Source organism: Miniopterus natalensis, chromosome 3, assembly GCF_054644295.1.
Source record: "Miniopterus natalensis isolate mMinNat1 chromosome 3, mMinNat1.hap1, whole genome shotgun sequence".
Taxonomy (NCBI): domain Eukaryota; kingdom Metazoa; phylum Chordata; class Mammalia; order Chiroptera; family Miniopteridae; genus Miniopterus; species Miniopterus natalensis.
In genome coordinates, this window is record NC_142083.1 from 76,534,364 (window position 1) to 76,552,389 (window position 18,026).

Below are 18,026 nucleotides of genomic sequence, written 5' to 3' on the forward strand. Positions count from 1 at the left end.
CCTCCTGCGTGCCCCCTACTGAGACTGAGCCTGCGACCTGGGCATGTGCCCTGACCTGGAACCAAGCTGTGAATCAAATCGTGACCTCCAGGTTCATGGGTCACGCTCAACCACTGAGCCACACTGGCCATGCCAGGGCCTATATGCTTTACATACTTTTGTACTTTAATGAGACACAGATTATCTGTTAACATAATGTACTATTGTTCGGTGGGTTTCAAAAATTTCCATAAATTGAATCATTCTATGAATAACTTTCAATTTGTTTTTTTTCCACTTAGCATTATATTTTTGAATTATCTATATTAGTTTATTTTATCTTATAGAATGTAAAATTATCTCTTTTGTTCACTGCCTGGTACAGATTAGGTGCTCAATAAAAACTTCCTGAATGAATTAATTTGTTTTCTGCTCCAGAGTATTCCATTGTGTTTCTGAGAGTAGATGATATCTAGAAATGAAACTTTTGGGTCCCAGGGAAGGGCATCTTCAATTTAATAAGGATCCTTAGAATGACTTTTTGGAGAAGGTCTCCAGACAAATTCTCGCAAAATATCCAGGGTCAAGGTAGAATAAAGAAAACGAAGCCCTCCAAGGCCCCATATGTCTTACTTCCACAGTTATTTTCTTGACTTCCTTTCCACCACTTTCACCCGCATATACTCGATTCCAGTCACATGGGCCTCCTTGCTCTAAATGAGAAGGCCCAATACATCCTCACCCCAGGACCTTTGCCCTCACTCTTCCCTTGGATGTCCACATGGCTTGCTCTGCCTCATTCAGGTCTCTGCTCGGTGTCATCTACTTACTGAGTCTCCCCTGTTCTCCTCCTCCCACCAGTTCCTTTCTTCCCTACCCTGCTTTCCTTTTTCTATAACATATAACTCTAGCTGATAATGTATTATGTATGTATTGTATGTGTGTCCCCCATTGGAATAGGTTTCATGATGGCAAGGAATTCCTCTGTGTTAGCCACTGCTGTTGTCAGTGCCTTGAATAGTGAGTGCTTGGCACTTTACAGACGTTGATAAATATTTTTTGAATGAATGAGTCATCTCAGAGAGTTTCAGAAGTACAAACATGATGAAGAAAGTAAAAATTTGTATCAGTATTTTTTGTAGCACCCATACATAATTGTTATTATTTGATATGTTAAGGATTTGAAATGCTTACGAGAACTTGGCATACTAGTGTCTAACAGGGCAAATATATGAGTCTAATTTAAATGTAAATTTGAATTAAGTTAAACAAGTGATTTTAGGTTGAAATTTACCAAATTTATAAATAGTATTAGGATGTTTAAGAGAACTTGAGATTCAACATATTACGAGTTTAATTTATTAGATTTATAAGATATATTTAAGTACTTGGAAGTTTTGTCAGATAACTGAAATACTTAAAAAGGGAATAAAATATATTAAATTTGTAAGTTTAGTTTAAACATTTCAGAGAATTTAATTATATTATATCTAAAAAGACCTTTATCCCATCTGGCCTCACTCAGTGGTTGAGCATCAACCTATGATCCAGGAGGTCACGGTTCAATTCCCGGTCAGGGCACAGGCCAGGGTTTCAGGATCGATCCCCATTAGGGGGCGTGCAGGAGGCAACTGGTCAATGACTCATCATTGATGTTTCTATCTCTCCCTCTCCCTTCCTCTCTATGAAATCAATAAAAAAAATTTTTAAATCAATCAATCAATCAAAATACCTTTAAAAGTTATTGCCAAAATTTGCCAGACTTATAAAAAGAAAAATAAGATCTGTAAAGTGAACTTGAAAGCTTGAGGAAGAATGAAGTTTTTCAAATTTGTAACTTCACAAGGCAAAACAAATTTTTTAAAGTAACTTTCCAAATAGACTTTTCAACGCATAAAAGTTGTCTCAGGGCCCACCAGAAAACCCACATTCCCACCGAGTGGGTGTTGCTACTTGTGTCCTGAAGGGTTGTGCCAGCATATACTCCTACCCACAGTATCAGGAGGTAATTTTTTAAAGTGCTATTCAAAGGTCAAGCACTATTATTATTACAGATGATAAAACCGAGGGCTGCTGAGATTCAGGGAGGCCCTGCCGCAGACGCACGCTGAGTCATTGGGGAGGGATTCAAGTCCCCAGCTCCTACCTCGGGCCTGTTCCTCCCACCCTGGGGAGCTGCCTCTCAGCCTGCTGAACCTGGCATCTTCTCAAAGAGTCTGGGGCTGGTGACAGTCTTCAGGCCCTGCTGAGGGTCAGTAACAGTAACTAACAACTGGCCCCGAGGAAAAGGACTTTACACTTTTCCTTGAAACCTCTCTGAGAGGCTGTTATTATCTCCATTACAGATTTGGAAACCAAGGCACATGGTACCCCAAGTTTCTCCATAAGTAGAAGATGGAGCTAGGATCCAACCTAAAGGTCCAAGCCTGAGCCTCTGCTCTTTGCTGTGTCTGAGCAGCCACTCTCATGTCTGCCTCTCTGAGGGCATCTGGCCTCTCCAGGAACTTCCTGGGGGGCTTGGTGGCCTGGGGTTGAGGTCACTCTATCCACAGAGGAGGCACACCTGCTACCTGAAAGGACCTCCCTCTATGCCTGTCTCTGCCTCCCTGAGCCAATCCCTGAATCCGGTGTGTGTCCCTGAATGTGTGTGTTTGTGTCTCTTGCTTCTGTCATTCAGTTAATGAGGTCACAGGGTGCTCTCCAGCTGGGCTGTCTCCACAGGCACAGGCATCCAGCCTGGGGAAGACAGCCCTTTCAACAAGGACAGGCCCTGCTATAGAGTCTGGATGTGACTCTCTCATGGTCAGTCCACAAAGGACCATGCCTGTGTGAGCACTGTTCAGGGAGCACTATTCTGACAATGGTGGGAGATGCAAAAATGAGTTTGACAACAAGTTCATGGTCCGAGAATCCTGGCAAGTGTTCAGGTGTCCCACACACCACTGGTGACACCTGAAGAGCACAGGGAGGGATGGGTAATTTGTGGCCGGAGTGGTCAAGGCTCTACAGGGAAATGACCTGTGAGTTAGGCCTTGAAAGGAAGCACAGTTCAAGTTTAAATTTGGTGCTCCTGAACCAGCGTGTCCAAGAGGACCCTTGTTTTTAAAATTTTTACACCTTGCCCCGTCGGTGTGGCTCAGTGGTTGAGCATCCACCTATGAACCAGGAGATCTCAGTTGGATTCCTAGTCAGGGCACATGCTCGGGTTTCAGGCTGGATCCCCAGTAGGGGGCATACAGGAGGCAGTTAATCAATGACTCTCATCAATGATGTTTCTATCTCTCTTTCCCTCTCTCTTCCTCTCTCTGAAATCAGTAAAAAATTATTTTAAAATATTTATTTGCACCTCTCAGCAGAAAAGCTCTGGTCCCATCCCCCAACACCTCTCTCTATATTTTTTTTACAGATTTCTCTCTCTTTTTTAATATGTTTTTATTCACTTTAGAGAGAAGAAGGGAGAGGGAGAGAGACAGAGACATCAGTGATGAGAGGGAGTCATTGATCGGCTACCTCCTGCACTCCCCCTACTGGGGATCGAGCCTGAAACCCCGGGCATGTGCCCTGACCCAGAATCGAACTGCGATCTTCCGGTTCATGGGTTGATGCTCAACCACTGAGCCATGTCAGCCGGGCCCAACACCTCTATTTTGAGGGGCAGGGAAGATGTTTACGAAATACCCTAAGATGCATCTTTTAAAAGACATTTAATTTTTCTCACAAAGTGGCATTTTAGAGTGAGTGAGACTGGTGCTTTCAAAGAGAGCCTGCCCTGCTTTAAGCAAATCCTGAACAGTGAGACTTTAATAACCCTCCCAGAGAACAAGCTATTCTACATAAAGCCCTGTCCTGGTTAAGTGCCTCTGCATGCAAAGTTTTTCGTGCCAACAGTTCTGTTAATTTTTAACAATTGGGAAACTTTGAAAACTGCTTAACACACTCCACGCCCTCTTAGAAACAAGGGTACAGAATTTTTCCTGATGCTTTAGGGCTATTACTGCAGGCCACATCATTTGTGTGCTGTGATGTGGGGACCACCTCAGGCTATGGCGTGGGACTCTTTGCCCCTACACTCTAGAGCAGGGATCATGAGGCTGTTGGATTCTTTACTTCTAATTTTGTTCTGTTTATTTATCCAAGCTCTCCCTACTTCCTGTCCTCCGGCAGCCCCTCTGCCCTGGTGTCCACGTGGCCACTTCTAAACCTGCGGAGGGCTGGGGGACCAGAGCACCGAGCTCATTCCCATTACAGCCAGTTATCGCTCCATCAAAGGCAGATGAGACAGGGGAGGGCATATTTTTCTTTGTTTGACAGTCTGGTGTGCATATATATATATATATATATATATATATATATATGTAAAATTTCTGTTTTAATTTTCATTTTCTTGATAAGCACATTTTAACATGTGTTGACCTTTTACATTTAATGTGTGTTGATCTCTTTTGCAATTTGTTCATTGGTCCGTTTTTCTGTTCTGTACAAACCGCAAAGCTCTTTGGAGAGCAATTTGTCAGTTTCTAGCAACGCTTTAGAAGTATTCATTCTTTGACCCAGAATTTGCTTCTAGAAACTGTCCTACAGAACTGTTGGCACATGTGCACAAATACATGTGCACTAAGATACTCACTGCAGCCAGCGAGCATGAGGAAACAGGAAATGACAGGGCCGCCTTCAGTACTGGAATGGGTAGGTGACTGACGCTCATTCATGCTGCGGAGTCACCAAAGTACGAAGGCCATCTACGTACACTGACTACAAGCCAAAAAAAAAAAAAAAAGCCACAGAAAAAAACGTAACGTAATGTATCTAAAAGAAACGTATCTCTGCCTGAGCAACAAGCGTCAGCTGCTCTCCACCTGGGGGGGACAGCGGTGTGAAGGGGCTCTGCTCAAGGGGACCAGGTAGACTTTCTCTCACGGTTCACTCCATGCATTTCTGTTAGCTTTAGTCTTCTATGATAAGAATTGCTTGTGAACTGCACGTGTCCTAAAAATTTGATTTCAAGTAAATATTATTCGGCCTAAATAAAGTCTCGCCACTCCAGGTGTGGTCCAGGGACCAGCAGCATGAGCTTCAGCTGGGAGGGAGTGGGTTAGAAATGCAGAGTCTCAGGTGGCACTGCCAAGGTTCTCAAGCCTGGCTGGACGGAATCACCTGGGGAGTTTTACACAAATGCTGAGCCCGGGGAGCACTGCAGAAGTTCTGATGTAGTGGGTCTGGAGGCCTGATCACACAGCAGGGCTGCACCGCTGCTCAAAGACATCCCATAAATGCTGGGACAGTGTGAGTGGTGGGCCAGCCCTCTAGGCTGTTTGGCAGGGGTCTTGTTGTTGTTGTTGTTTGTTTGTGCTTCCTGTTGGGCTCTCAGTTGTGTGGGATAGTTGGACTGCTAGATCACGGAGCCCACTTTAAGCTAAGAAGTCTTACACATACTGAAAAAAGTCTACTTGTTCACACAGGATCAATTAGGGGTTGATTAACTACACTTAAAAAAAAAATCTCACCTAAGCGGTTTGACATTTCTTTCTATAGCAACCTCCCCAGGACATTATTTCCTCAGCTTGAGGTTGCACCTACCATTTCAATACCACCTCCCTCTGCAAATGGGGTACTTCAGCTGAGTTCAACCTAGCTGGATGGTGCTCCAATTTGGGGTGTGTAGTTTATGTTTTTCCTAATCTCAGAAGTACCCAAGCGTGGTCTCATTATCTGAAATGTGGCAAGGACATTTTAAACGCAGCTAGTCCCAGCGTGCTCACTCGAGCGCATACACGCTCACCGAATTCTGTAGGAATCCCCAGAGGGTGTCATTTCCAAGAAGACTGCGTCTCACAGAAATGTTTTCCTCATACCTGAGGCTGTTGGGTGCAGGGTGTAACTTTGAAAATCCTCCTTGCGCTGGGAGACTCCAAGACTGCCGCTTATTATGTTCCAGAAAGTGTCCTAGGTGCACAGGCTGTGGGGGGAGGGCGTGAGGGATTTTTCTCCCAATCTAGCCCAAGAGGTGGGGAGGCCCTGAGTTCCAGGAAAGGGTGTTGTCCCTGCAAACATCTGACCTGGTCAGTGGAAGCCCTCAGGGGTAGTTCACACCAGGTGTAGCAACTGGAATAAGCAAAGGGACAGCACTATAGGAAGGTACAATTTGGGGAATGGTAGGGGATCTCACAAAGCTGAAACAAGGGGTGCCCAGATGTAGGAAGGGCCGCTGAGGGGCTAGGGAGGAGGCCTGGCACTGCTGCAAGTGCCAGAAAGCCAATCAATCCTAAGTCTGAAGCTGAGGGAGGGACCCCCGTGATTAGGGAAATGGGGTGCAGCACAAGGGGAAGCAACATCCCCACTCACTTGGAGGGAACTGGAGTCCCAAACTCGGTCTTCAGTCGGGGTTGCAGCCTGCACAAGCCCCCCACCCCCCTACTATGGAGGAGATGGAGGTGGGCGGGTCCCTAGCAAGCATTGTCCTAGAGGTCCCCACATTGGACAGTCCCCGCTCAAATACCACCTCTCCGCCACCACCCGCAAATATTTACATCCTGTTTATGCCGAGGCCTCCCAGGGCCTCAATTTTCATGAATAAAATATGAGTTTCTAGGCTGAGCCAAGAAGGGAAGAAACCCCGCCAGCTGGTAGGGACCAGAAGCAGTTTATTGTTTCGGTTGTTGTCGCCGCCCGTGTGGTATTTGGGGAAATTTGAATTGGCCGGTCAAGGTGACAGGGCAGGAGAATTGGCATTTTCTATACTACCTGGGGGATTCCTGGAACGAAACTACCTGCGGAGCACATTCCCTGGACTTATTCATAGGGCTGTTTCCTGAGAAACTCAGACTTTCATTCTTGATTCTTCTGAAATGTTGTTATAGTAAAGTCAGAGCATTTCATAGCCAGAGGGGATGTTCAGAGATAATCAAGCACAATGCTTCATTTTATTATTATTATCTTTTTTAAGAGCCTTTATTTTACTTTATTTTATTTTTATTTCCCACATTTTTAAAAATTAAATTTATTGGGGTGGCATTGGTTAATAGGATCATATAGGTTTCAAGTATACATTTCTATAGTACAAAATCTATATATTGCATTGTATGCCTCATTTTAAAGATGAGAAAACTGGGCTTAGAGGGCAAGGGGATTGCCCAGTGTCACTCAGCTAATCATTGATCATCTGTCAGGGTTCCCTGTCACCTGGTCCCATGTTCTCTCCACAGCATCATACTTTGTGCAAGCACACGATTTTTAAATTAATTAATAGACTGTGTATTTAGAACAGTTTTAGATTTACAGAAGATTAAGCAGATAGTACAGAAAGCTCCCATATACCCCCTTTTCAGGCAAACAGTTTCCCCAATTATTAACATCTTGCATTAATGTGGTACATTAAGGAACCAATTAATGAACCAAAGTCCACAATTTACATTAAGGTTCACTCTTAATATTCATCAGTTTTATGGGTTTTGACAAATGTATAATGTCATGTATCCACTATTACAGTGCCATACAGAGTAGTTTCACTGCCCTAAAGACCACCTGTGCTCCACCGATTCAATCCTCTCCCCTCCCCCCCAGCCCCTGGCAACCACTGATCTTTTTACCATCTTCATGGTCTAGCCTTTTCCAGAATGTCACAGAGCTGGGTTCATACAGTATGTAGTCTCTCTTCAGACTGGCTTCTTTCACTTGGCAATATGCATTACATTTACATACATATATATCCCATAGAAACTTCTTTATGACTAATGGAGATCTTATAGGTTGGTTGAATATTTCACATTCTTTGTCCATGTTGGGCTCCTTCCAAAGACGTGGAAATTCTTAGAAAATTACACAAAATTCTTCCTTAGTTATAATTAGGGAAGGGTTCAGGTTGGTGCCTTGAGCTGTATTTTGGACTTCAGAGTTTCTTCTCTCTCGCCTTTCTGATGCCTTCTATTAAAATTTTTTTCAACGTGAATTTCTCCTCCTGAATTTTTACCTCTCACGTCTTGTCCTCTGTTTCGACTACTCTACAAAACCTTGATTGGGAGTAGGTTAGGGAGAAGTTTTTGTTTCCCTGGCCATTGAATGTTTTCCTGTGCCAGGCTCTGTGGTAGGGAAGCCATTTACTGTGACATTTGCTTTCATCTGTACAAGTCTATAGTGAAGAAATTCTTTCTATTTCTATATGAAGGTACAGAAGAGAACTGAGCGAGGCCCTGAGTAATTTGTCCAAAACCAGGCAGCCAGCGAGTGCCACAGGGGGGATCTGAACACAGATCACCAGGCCAAACCAGGGCTTTGAACTTCCACTGTTTCCTTGGGCAGTCCTTCATTTTAAAATTTTCACCCAAGCCCTGCCTGGGTAGCTCAGTTGGTTAGAGCATTGTCTCAGTGCGCCAAGGTTTCAAGCCCATACAAGAAGCAACCAATGAATAAATAAGTGAAACAACAAATCTTTCCCTCTCTCTCTCTCTCTCTCTCTCAAAATCAATAAATATAAATTAAAATAATTTAAAAGATTTTTTAAAAATAAAATGTTTATCCAAATAAAAAGTGTCCCGAATTTCCCTCCTTTTCAGAGTGGGATGAGTGTCAGTAATCTGAAGAAATACTTTTAAAGGGAAAGAAAGTTTTGTTTGAGAACTGCTTATGGAAAACAAAACAGGAAGTCAAGCATTCCAGCTTAAATGGACCACCTGGGAATGTACTAGATTAGTCCTGCCATAGGCCTGGCTGTGCAAGCTTCACTCTGAGCTCAGGGAGAGGGGCTAGAGCCTGCAAACAGCCCTGGGCCAGATCTGCTTCCCATGGGGGTGGGAATCAGGGTGGTCAGTGGGCAACATCTGGGGGCATGGGAGAGGAGCAAGGGAGGCAGGAGCACAGACACCACTCACTAGTGGGGAAGCTGTGTGAGTGTGTGTGTAGGCAGGACACAGACATCAGGGCTAGGGTCGATGAAACAACCTCAGGGGCATTGGAGAGCCTGCCTGGCAGTGCACTGTATAGTCATTTCCTCCCAGCAATCCCTTCTCTGTGAGTGCATAATTCTTTGCACTTACAGCCTGCCAGGTATTGTGTGAAGAGCCCTAGAGAAAATGCTATCTCAAAGAGGGAAACTGAGGCACGGAACAATGAAGGTCATTGTCCAAGGTCACACAGACAGTGAGGAGCAGGGCCAGAATTCTAAGGGGGGCTGACAGTCCCCGGAGGCTGCATTATCCAGCCCTGCAGCCTCTATGTTTGAAAAGACACCCCAGACCTCCCATGTTTTCCCAGAAAGTACACTGAGACATGGGCCTTAGGTGTCATCTCAGCTCCTACTTGAGGCAAAAAGTGGGGAACAGGGATGAGGGGTCCCAGATGTTTGTGGCCCCAGTCTGGTTGGATGGTAGGAAGGAGCAGCCATGGAATTCATGGATACTTTCCCAGCCTGGACTCCATGGACAGTGCTCTCTCCACCTCAGCCCACCCCTGGCTGCTGCCACATGAAGGCTGAGCTATCCAGCTGGAAGACAAATGGCCGGGTCCACAATGTAACAGCCAGCCAGACCATAACCCCGGTGGAAGGAAAGTCTGGGTGAAGTTGGTGGGGACTCACCTCCTGCTAGTGGTGCTGCTGCTGGCAGGGCCGGGAGGTGAGGGAGACTGGGTCCAAAGGGCACCTTGACGGCCTGCACACCAGGCCCACTGTCAGGGCCCAAGGGGCAGGAGGGCAGGCACCTCACTTGGATGTAGGTCCCGGAATGAGGTGGCTGAGATGAGTTTCGCAGGCTGCCACATGTTGACATTCAGCCATTGAGGTTTGAGGAGCCCATCCAAGCGGAAGGGCTTTCCTTGGTACCCCTCTGCTTCTAGGCAGCTCATCTTCCTGAGGCTTGCTGTGGGCTTCTTGCAACTCAGGATCTTCAGAAAATCGACCTTAGCCTCCTATTTCATAACATGAGGAAATGTGTTCAAAATGTTCCAGGATCTATAACATTCCAAAATACCGTGATTGTGTGTCATTTATACATTTGTTATTTAAAGCAAGCTCTAAGCTTTATTCAGTTACTTTCCCTGGAAACTTGGATTAAATATACATAGATATATTTTAAGTGCATAACCACAGCTTATTTACCAATGTTCTGAAATTAGTTCGCAAAACAAAGAACCATTTTGTAAAGTGAATTAACTTAATTCTACTGGGGAAAAAAAAAAGGCCGAAGAGTCAGAGTAACCTGGAGCCTGGCCTGGGGGCGGTTAGCTGGCCTGGTTTGTGAACTGAGCGCTGGCTGACTTTGGGCAGCCTTTGCAGAACTGTCATTGATTTCTTTGTCTTTACTTGGTTTCCTCGCTGTCGTTGCAGTAATGATTCAATTATTTAAACATAAGCACCGCATGTTTATTTTGTTAACTATTGAAAAATGTGTAGCATTAATCTCCATGGCAATTAGAGCTTTGATTTATGAAAGTTAGCCCAGGAAATTTTCATCAAGGAAAGAATTGGCCCTGTAAGGGTTGGGTTGTCTGTGTGGGGATCCACATGTGGTTTCTTTTGAACAAAGAGCCATGTTGCTAAAAAGTAAATTGAAAATCTCTGATTTAAACAAGTTCTCAAAGACTTAAACTGTGTGTGGGGGGAAAGATAATAAATTTTACTACATTCATATTGAAAACTTCTGCCCATTTATAGACATTCGATAAAGTTAAATGACAAGCCACTAACTGGGAGAGGTCTTGGCAATTCTTCAAACTGGTAGAGGAATAGTGTCTAAGATATGTAAATAATCCTACAAATCATTAAGAAAAAAAGACAAACAACCCAAGAGCAAACAAATGCACAGATAACTATCTCACAGAAGAGGAGGCTTTTGAAAGATACCTCATTTGTAGTCGGGTTTTGGTTGCTTGTTTTACTTTCTTTTTGTTTTTTTACAACAACCAGACCAGCAGAAATGAAAAGGTCTGACAATACACAGTGTTACTATGGACACTGGACCAAAAGAACTGTGTTCTCCTAGCTGTGCCCCCAAGAGACATCTGTGCAGTGAACACCAAGAGTTTTGCAAAAAAACTGAAACTAAACACGACCCCAAATTGGAAAAAAACCTAAAGTTCCATCAAAAGCAGAAGAAGTATGTTGAGGGACAGCACACAACGGGACACTCCGTGGCCACCCTCGCCTGTGTGGCTGAATCCCAAACATCAGATTGCAGCACAAGAGAAATCACAGGATACCTGGGGCTCTATTCACACATGGGTGAAAGTGTGCAAAACGGACGCAGCACTGTTTGAGGGGTGTGAACAGATAAAGAGACGCAGGGCAAAGGAAGGAAAACCAAATTTGCACCCAGGTACTTTTGGGGAGGACATGGGATGGAAAGGTGTGGGTAGGGGATTCAAGGTCCTAGTAAAGTTTTATTTCTTAAGCCAGATGTTCTTAACATAGGTGTTTATTTTATTACTTTTAAGTCATGCTTACAAATGTGCTTTATATGTGTGATATTTTATAATCAAAACCAAAAGCAATTTACCACACGGCTTTCCCATCTATGAACCAAGGACCAGGATGGTGGGGGCGAAAACTTGCCCAAAGTCATACAGTGATTCCACCCTCGGCCCCACCCTGATCTAGAGTCCCCACCCCACCCCCGCCCTGACCTGCAGACTCCCCCACTATAGGGAACTCCCTGTGTCTCCTCACACAAGTTGATTCAGTTCTGACACCGGATGTGTGGACTCCCCACACCAAGCAGTTCTCTGCCACACCAACTTGGTGTGTGACAATTTCATTCAATTCTGACACTATCTACCTGGTGTTGGTGCAGACTCCACAGCTAAAGGGCTCAGTTCCACAAGACCACCCCTCTCCCTCCACCTCAGAGGCTGTCACAGTCCAGGTGATCACCTATGCTTCTGATTGGCTGGCTGGTAGATAATGTCCTTTAGATTTGTACAGCCACGATGACTTCCTCTGGGGCCTCTGGGGACTTCAGTTCCCAGGGTTGAGCGGGAGGCTGGAGTTGCAGAGAGGAAAAGGAGCATGCGGGGCACAGGGGTTAAGGGGAGTAGGGTGGGCGCTGTGGGGCAAGGGCTCCCGGTCAGCACTCCCCCTGCACAGGGCTGGAGCACTCTCAGCTATGTGGGCACCAGCCCTGGTACCTTGTGGGGAGGGCTGGAGTGAGCTGACTAAAAGAGAAAAAGGAGAGTGGTAGTGTGATGGGGAAACCGAGGCACATAGCAATTACATGTCTTCCATAGGGTCCCATGGAAGGTTTGCAGAGGCTGCTTTCAGCTCTCCAGGCTGGGGGAGGAAAGGAACCAGCTCACTGATGACATTCACAGACACTGTACCCTCTCTCCTGCCAAAGACAAAAAAGGTTCATTTTGGTTCCTTCCTTCTCACTCCCTTGCTAAAGCTTTGACCAGAGCTGCCCACTCTGGACTAACATTTCTGTTTCTGCCTCTCCTTGTCCACCCAATGAGAAAAGACAGGTGCAGCCATACACTGGGCAGAAAAGGAGCTAAAGTATTTGAAAGCAGTAAAAAGGGTTTTGTTGCTAGGACACCAGCAGTTCGAATATGAGCTCTAACTTCGTATATTATACACACATGGACCACATCTGTGGGATGAAGGGGAAGTTTATGAACAATGAAGCTGCAGGGGTAACCTGTAGAGAGAGGAGGCTGCAGTTTTCAAGAGAGTTGGTATCTTTCCTAATGGTGCTTTGTCTAATGGAACTTTATCTTTCCTGCTGAAAAGCAACAGGCATTGCACAAATGACCTCCTAGTTTCTCTCCAAACATCTGGCTCACAGACATCCAAGGCTCAGGGGGCCCCAGAAAGTGTGAGTGTGGGAGGATGGAAAGGTGTGTGAACCGGTCCAAGAGCAGCCAAACAAAGCAGTGCAGTTCTCCCAGGAAACCAAGGTGGCTGAGAGCACCGGGAAGGGGAGGGAGTGGGACTAGGAAAGTCACATCAGGGGTCCCCAAGCCAGAGGAAGCCTCCTCAGGATACTGGTTCCCAAACGTTCCAGGAACAGCTGCCAACCTTGACCAAGTGCTCCTCCACCAGCAGCAAAGTTGAACAGAACAAGAATTTTTCAGAAAGCCAGATGTACTTAGTTTAAAGGGCTGTCCTGTATTCCAAAATTAGGTTCCTTCCTTTATCTCATGCTAAAACATCTTTTCTTGTACAATAGCACACTTATTTTTTCCAGTGTCTTTTCATGGTAAAATAACAAACTAGTCACTTTCAGTGAGTCTCTAATTTTTGTGTTTTCAGTGGGGTGGCTGGTATGTTTGACTTCTCAGAAGGACCCCAAAGACCCAAAAGAAATGTCCCCTTGTACCTGAGCTGCAGAGAAAGTGCAGCCTTGGAGGGGTGGGCAGCCTTGGAGCAGCGGGGGCCAGTGGGCAGTGTCCTGGGGAGAAAGACACTGGCAGTGTCCCCAGGCAAAGGCTCACAGGAACACGGAGTGAACATACCTCTGGGATGTGTCACCACCTCGACTCACTGATGCAATGCACAGATGTGCAAACTTGGGGACATGAGGAATAGCAGCTGTGAAGAAAAGTCTTGAGGTTGGAAACCGAGGGACTGAGAAGAGTTCCATAGCCAGCGCCTTCTAGAGACTTCCTTTGGCAGAAGGAGGCTGGGGGCCGCAGCCCAGCTCAGGACCCAAGGAGGAAGGAGCCCAGGGGGAGTGGAGGCCATGAGCACCGGAGGCCTCTTCCCAGAGAGGCGTTTCCACCCCAGCAGCAGGTCCCTAAACATGTGTCCACCTGATCCCTAGTGACTGTGGCTGTTGTCCACCCACAGAGGGGGTGGCCTCTTCCCTCTGCATTCCCTCATTTCCAGGGTCTCCTGTTGAAGACACCCAATCAGGAGTCTCTCAAAGAAAAGCAACTCACCTTAGCAGGTCTCAGCTGAGGGTTTGTGCCACCTGGACTATTGCAGGTGCCCCCTTGCTGCCCATTCACAGCCCCTGCTTCATTGCAGAGGCAGGAAATGTAGGGACTGAAACACCAGCTCTGGCCCCAGGCGGCCTGGGCCCCACATGGCATCACTCCCTACCTGCCACCTGAATGTGCACAAGTTTCAGACCCGCAGCTGTGGATGGGCCACTAATGGACGCTGCTCTTGGGGAATCCTGAGGATCACATGGAGGAGGCTGCATGGAAAAAGATCTCCAGGACCTTGGAAGTCCCCACAGGAAGGGTCCATAGCACCCAGTAGCAGACACCTTTTGTAGTGACAAAAGGGTTCCCTCCTCCACAGGCTGTATGGGCTTGGATCAACCAAGGAGGCGCCTGGGCTTCTTCTTCCAGGGAAGGAAGAGCAGGACCCCCGCAAAGCCCCCGCGTTTGAAAGTGGGGGTGTGGCCTTCAGAGCGATGACCTCAGCGGATATCTCCATGGTGATGTGACTCCCAGTACCGGGCCACTGACCACATCCAATCATTTTTTGTATTTTCAACAGAAAAGGATTTGGGTTTAAATTTCTTTATTTTTCTTTTCTGTGCCTGAGTTGTTTTTTTCCTTTGCTTAATCACTTCACCTTTTCACCCAGCCCCCAGTCTGTTCCCTGTATCTATGAGTCTGTTTCTCTTTTGTTTGTAGCTTATTTTGTTCATTAGACTCCTGTGTAAGTGAGATCATGTGGCACTTGTCTTTCTCTGCCTGGCTTATTTCACTTAGCATAATGCTCTCCAGGTCCATCGTGCTGTCACAAAAGGTTAAGAGTTCCCCCCCCCTTTTTTTTTTTACAGCTGCATAGTATTCCATGGTGTGAATGTCCCACAGCTTTTTATCCACTCATCCACTGGTGGGCACTTGAGCTGCTTCCAGAGCTTGGCTATTGTCAATAATGCTGCAGTGAACATAAGGTGCATCTATTCCTTTCGATTCAGTATTTTGGGTTTCTTTGGATATAGTCCCAGAAGTGGAATTGTTGGGTCATAAGGCAGTTTCATTTTTAGTGTTTTGAGGAAGCTCCATACTGTTTTCCACAGTGGCTGCACCAGTCTGCATCCCCACCGGCAGTGTCGAGGATCCCCTTCTCTCCGCACCCTCAGCAACACTTGTTGGTTGATTTGTTGATGGAGCCATTCTGACAGGTGTGAGGGGATAGCTCATTGTGGTTTTCATTTGCATCTCTCTGAAGATTAGTGATGACGGTGAGCATCTTTTCATATGTCTATTGGGCATCTGTATGTCCTCTTTGGAGAAGTGTCTGTTCAGGTCCTTTGCCCATTTTTTAATTGGAGTTTGTTTCTTTGGTGTTGAGTATTATAAGTTCTTTATAAATTTTGGATATTAAAATGTTATCAGATGGATCATTGTGAATATGTTCTCCCATTCAGTAGGTTATCTTTTCATTTTGTTGATGGTTTCCTTTGCTGTGCAAAACCTTTTTAGTTTAATGTAGTCCCATTTGTTAACTTTTTCTTTTGTTTCCATTGCCTGAGGAAATATATCAGAAAAAAATATTGCTAAGAGAAATGTCCAACATTTTACTGCTTATATTTTCTTCTAAGATTTTTATGGTTTCCAGTCTTACATTTAAGTTTTTTAATCCATTTTGAGTTTATTCTTGTGTACGGTGTAAGAGGGTGGTCTGATTTCATTTTTTTGTACTTACCTGTCCAGTTTTCCCAACACCATTTATTGAAGAGACTGTCTTTACCCCACAGTATGTTCTTGCCTCCTTTGTCAAATAGTAATTGACCATAAAGGCGTGGGTTTATTTCTGGGCTCTCTATTCTGTTCCATTGATCTATGTATCTGTTTTTCTGCTAATACCAGGCTGTTTTGATTACTATAGCTTTGTAGTATAGTTTCATATCAGGTAACATGATTCCTCCAACTTTGTTCTTATTTCTCAAGATTGCTGTGGCTATTTGGGGTTCCATATAAATTTTTGGAATATTTGTTCTAGTTCTGTGAAATACACCATTAGTATCTTGATAAGAATTGCATTGAATCTATAGATTGCTTTGGGTAGTATGGACTTTTTTTTAAATATTTTTATTAGAAAAGCTTTTAAAGCAAATCTTTTATTTAGAAAACAAAAGAGTCAAATCAAAAGCTTTATGACTCAACAAATACACATTTAGAAACAATTTATGGACATTTTTAAATTATGTTAATTCTTCTTATCCATGAGCACAGCATATGCTTCCACTTTTTTATGTCTTCTTCACTTTCTTTCTTCAGTGTCTTATAACTTTCTAAGTACAGGTCTTTTACATCCTTGGTTAAACTTATTCTTAGGTGTTTTATTTTTTTATTTTTGGATACAATTGTAAATGGGGTTGTTTTCTTAGTTTCTCTTTCTGATAGTTCATTATTGGCGTATAAAAATGCAACTGATTTCTGGATATTTATTTTGTATCCTGCTAATTTAATGAATTCATTTATCAGATCTAGTAGGTTTTTTTTGGTGGAATCTTTGAGCTTCTCTATAAAAACTTCTTTTGTTGGCTCTAAAAGTATCACATGCTTGTTTAGGAAAATGCAGAAAAGGGGAGAAAAAAACCCATGGTTCCCCCTCCCCCTCCCCGCAAAGCTCATCACGGTGACCAGCTTTTTTCCTCTATAGTTTACACAGTTGAGATTCTACTGTATCCACAATTTTTGTATGTGCATTTTTCACTTAACATAAATATAGGAGTGTTTCCCCATTTGTTACAAACTTCTTATAAACAGTGATTCAGAGACTATAAAATATTCCATCATGTGGATATCCTATTGGTCCTAAAAAATAAAATAAAACAATAAAAAGTATATTGGAGAGCCAGTAACCTGCAAGGTAGCCAGGCCTTGTCTGTGGCTGTCCCACTGCAGGCCTCTGAGACCTTTGCCCTAGCCCCCAGTTATTCCTGATGTGGGACTGCTGATCATGGCCAGTGTCAGCAAGAAAATAGTCAAATCAGCACTTTCCATGGAGACAAAAGGCCTGAGTGAGAGGTGTGCTGGGCGAGCCTCCCTCCCGTTAGCTCCAGCCCCCTCTACCCTGCCACCCCATCATGCCCAGTTCCACCTTCCAGATTTGCATCATTGTTTGGCTGCAGGAAGCAGAAAACTCAGACTGAAACTTCAACAGGATAGAAGCCTGCAGCTCACTTAGAACAGGCCTAGCAGCCACAAGGGCAATCAGTGCTCCTCTCAGGTGAGTCGCGCCTTTGCAGCTCTGCCCACCCAGCCCAGGTAAGAAGTGAGTACCCTGCAGGAACTGAGGGCAGTCAGTGCGGGAGGGGGCCAGTGGGTCTTCTGCCCACCTTCTGAAGTTAGGAGGGGTTGGCTGGACCTGCAGGCTGGGTGGAGGTGAGCTCAGGTGCATCGCAGCAGGATCTGTGTGACCTGAAATCCTCGCCTCTCTTAACCCACTTGTGCAAGGAGGGGTCAGGACAAAATGATGGTTTCCTTTCTAATAAGGAAACTTCTCAGTCCACCCCTGATGTGTTGATGTCCTGGGAACTTCAGCCACTTTCTTGGTTCCAGAAGGCTCGGGTGTCAAAGAAGGGAGGGGTGTCTCTGGGGCTCATGTGCCATCTGGTCTGGGTCAGAAACCCACCCATTTGGACAAATCACACTCTCAGCTCCATCCCACTTGCCCTTTTTTTTTCTGAGCACTCCCTCTCGCCCTGGAACCTGGGTGTACAGACCAGGCGGGGTTTCGAGGGGTCTGTGAACTGCCTGGACCTGTCTACAAAACTGTGTGCGTGTGTGTGTGTGTGTGTGTGTGTGTGTGTGTGTGTGTGTGCATGCAAGCATATCACATATTTCTGGGAAGTCTCCATGGATTTCAGTCTCAAAGGAGTGCCCCTAAATCTGACCTGGACTGGCCTCTCCTTTGGTTTGCTCTGCTGCTCCCTCACCCTTACAGTGTCCCAGCCCCCCAGCTTTAGCTTGGACCCCCAGAGCCTTCCAGCTGGTTTCTCAGGATCTCAGCCTGTCCCCATGAGCTGCCAGGAGAACATTCAGAATGGCTTCTGGTCGGGCCTCACCTGCTTTCCATCATCAGGATCTGCATGGCCCTGACAGCCATCCTGGGCTCCCTTCCCACCACTAATTCCCAGAGAGGGAGGGGTGGA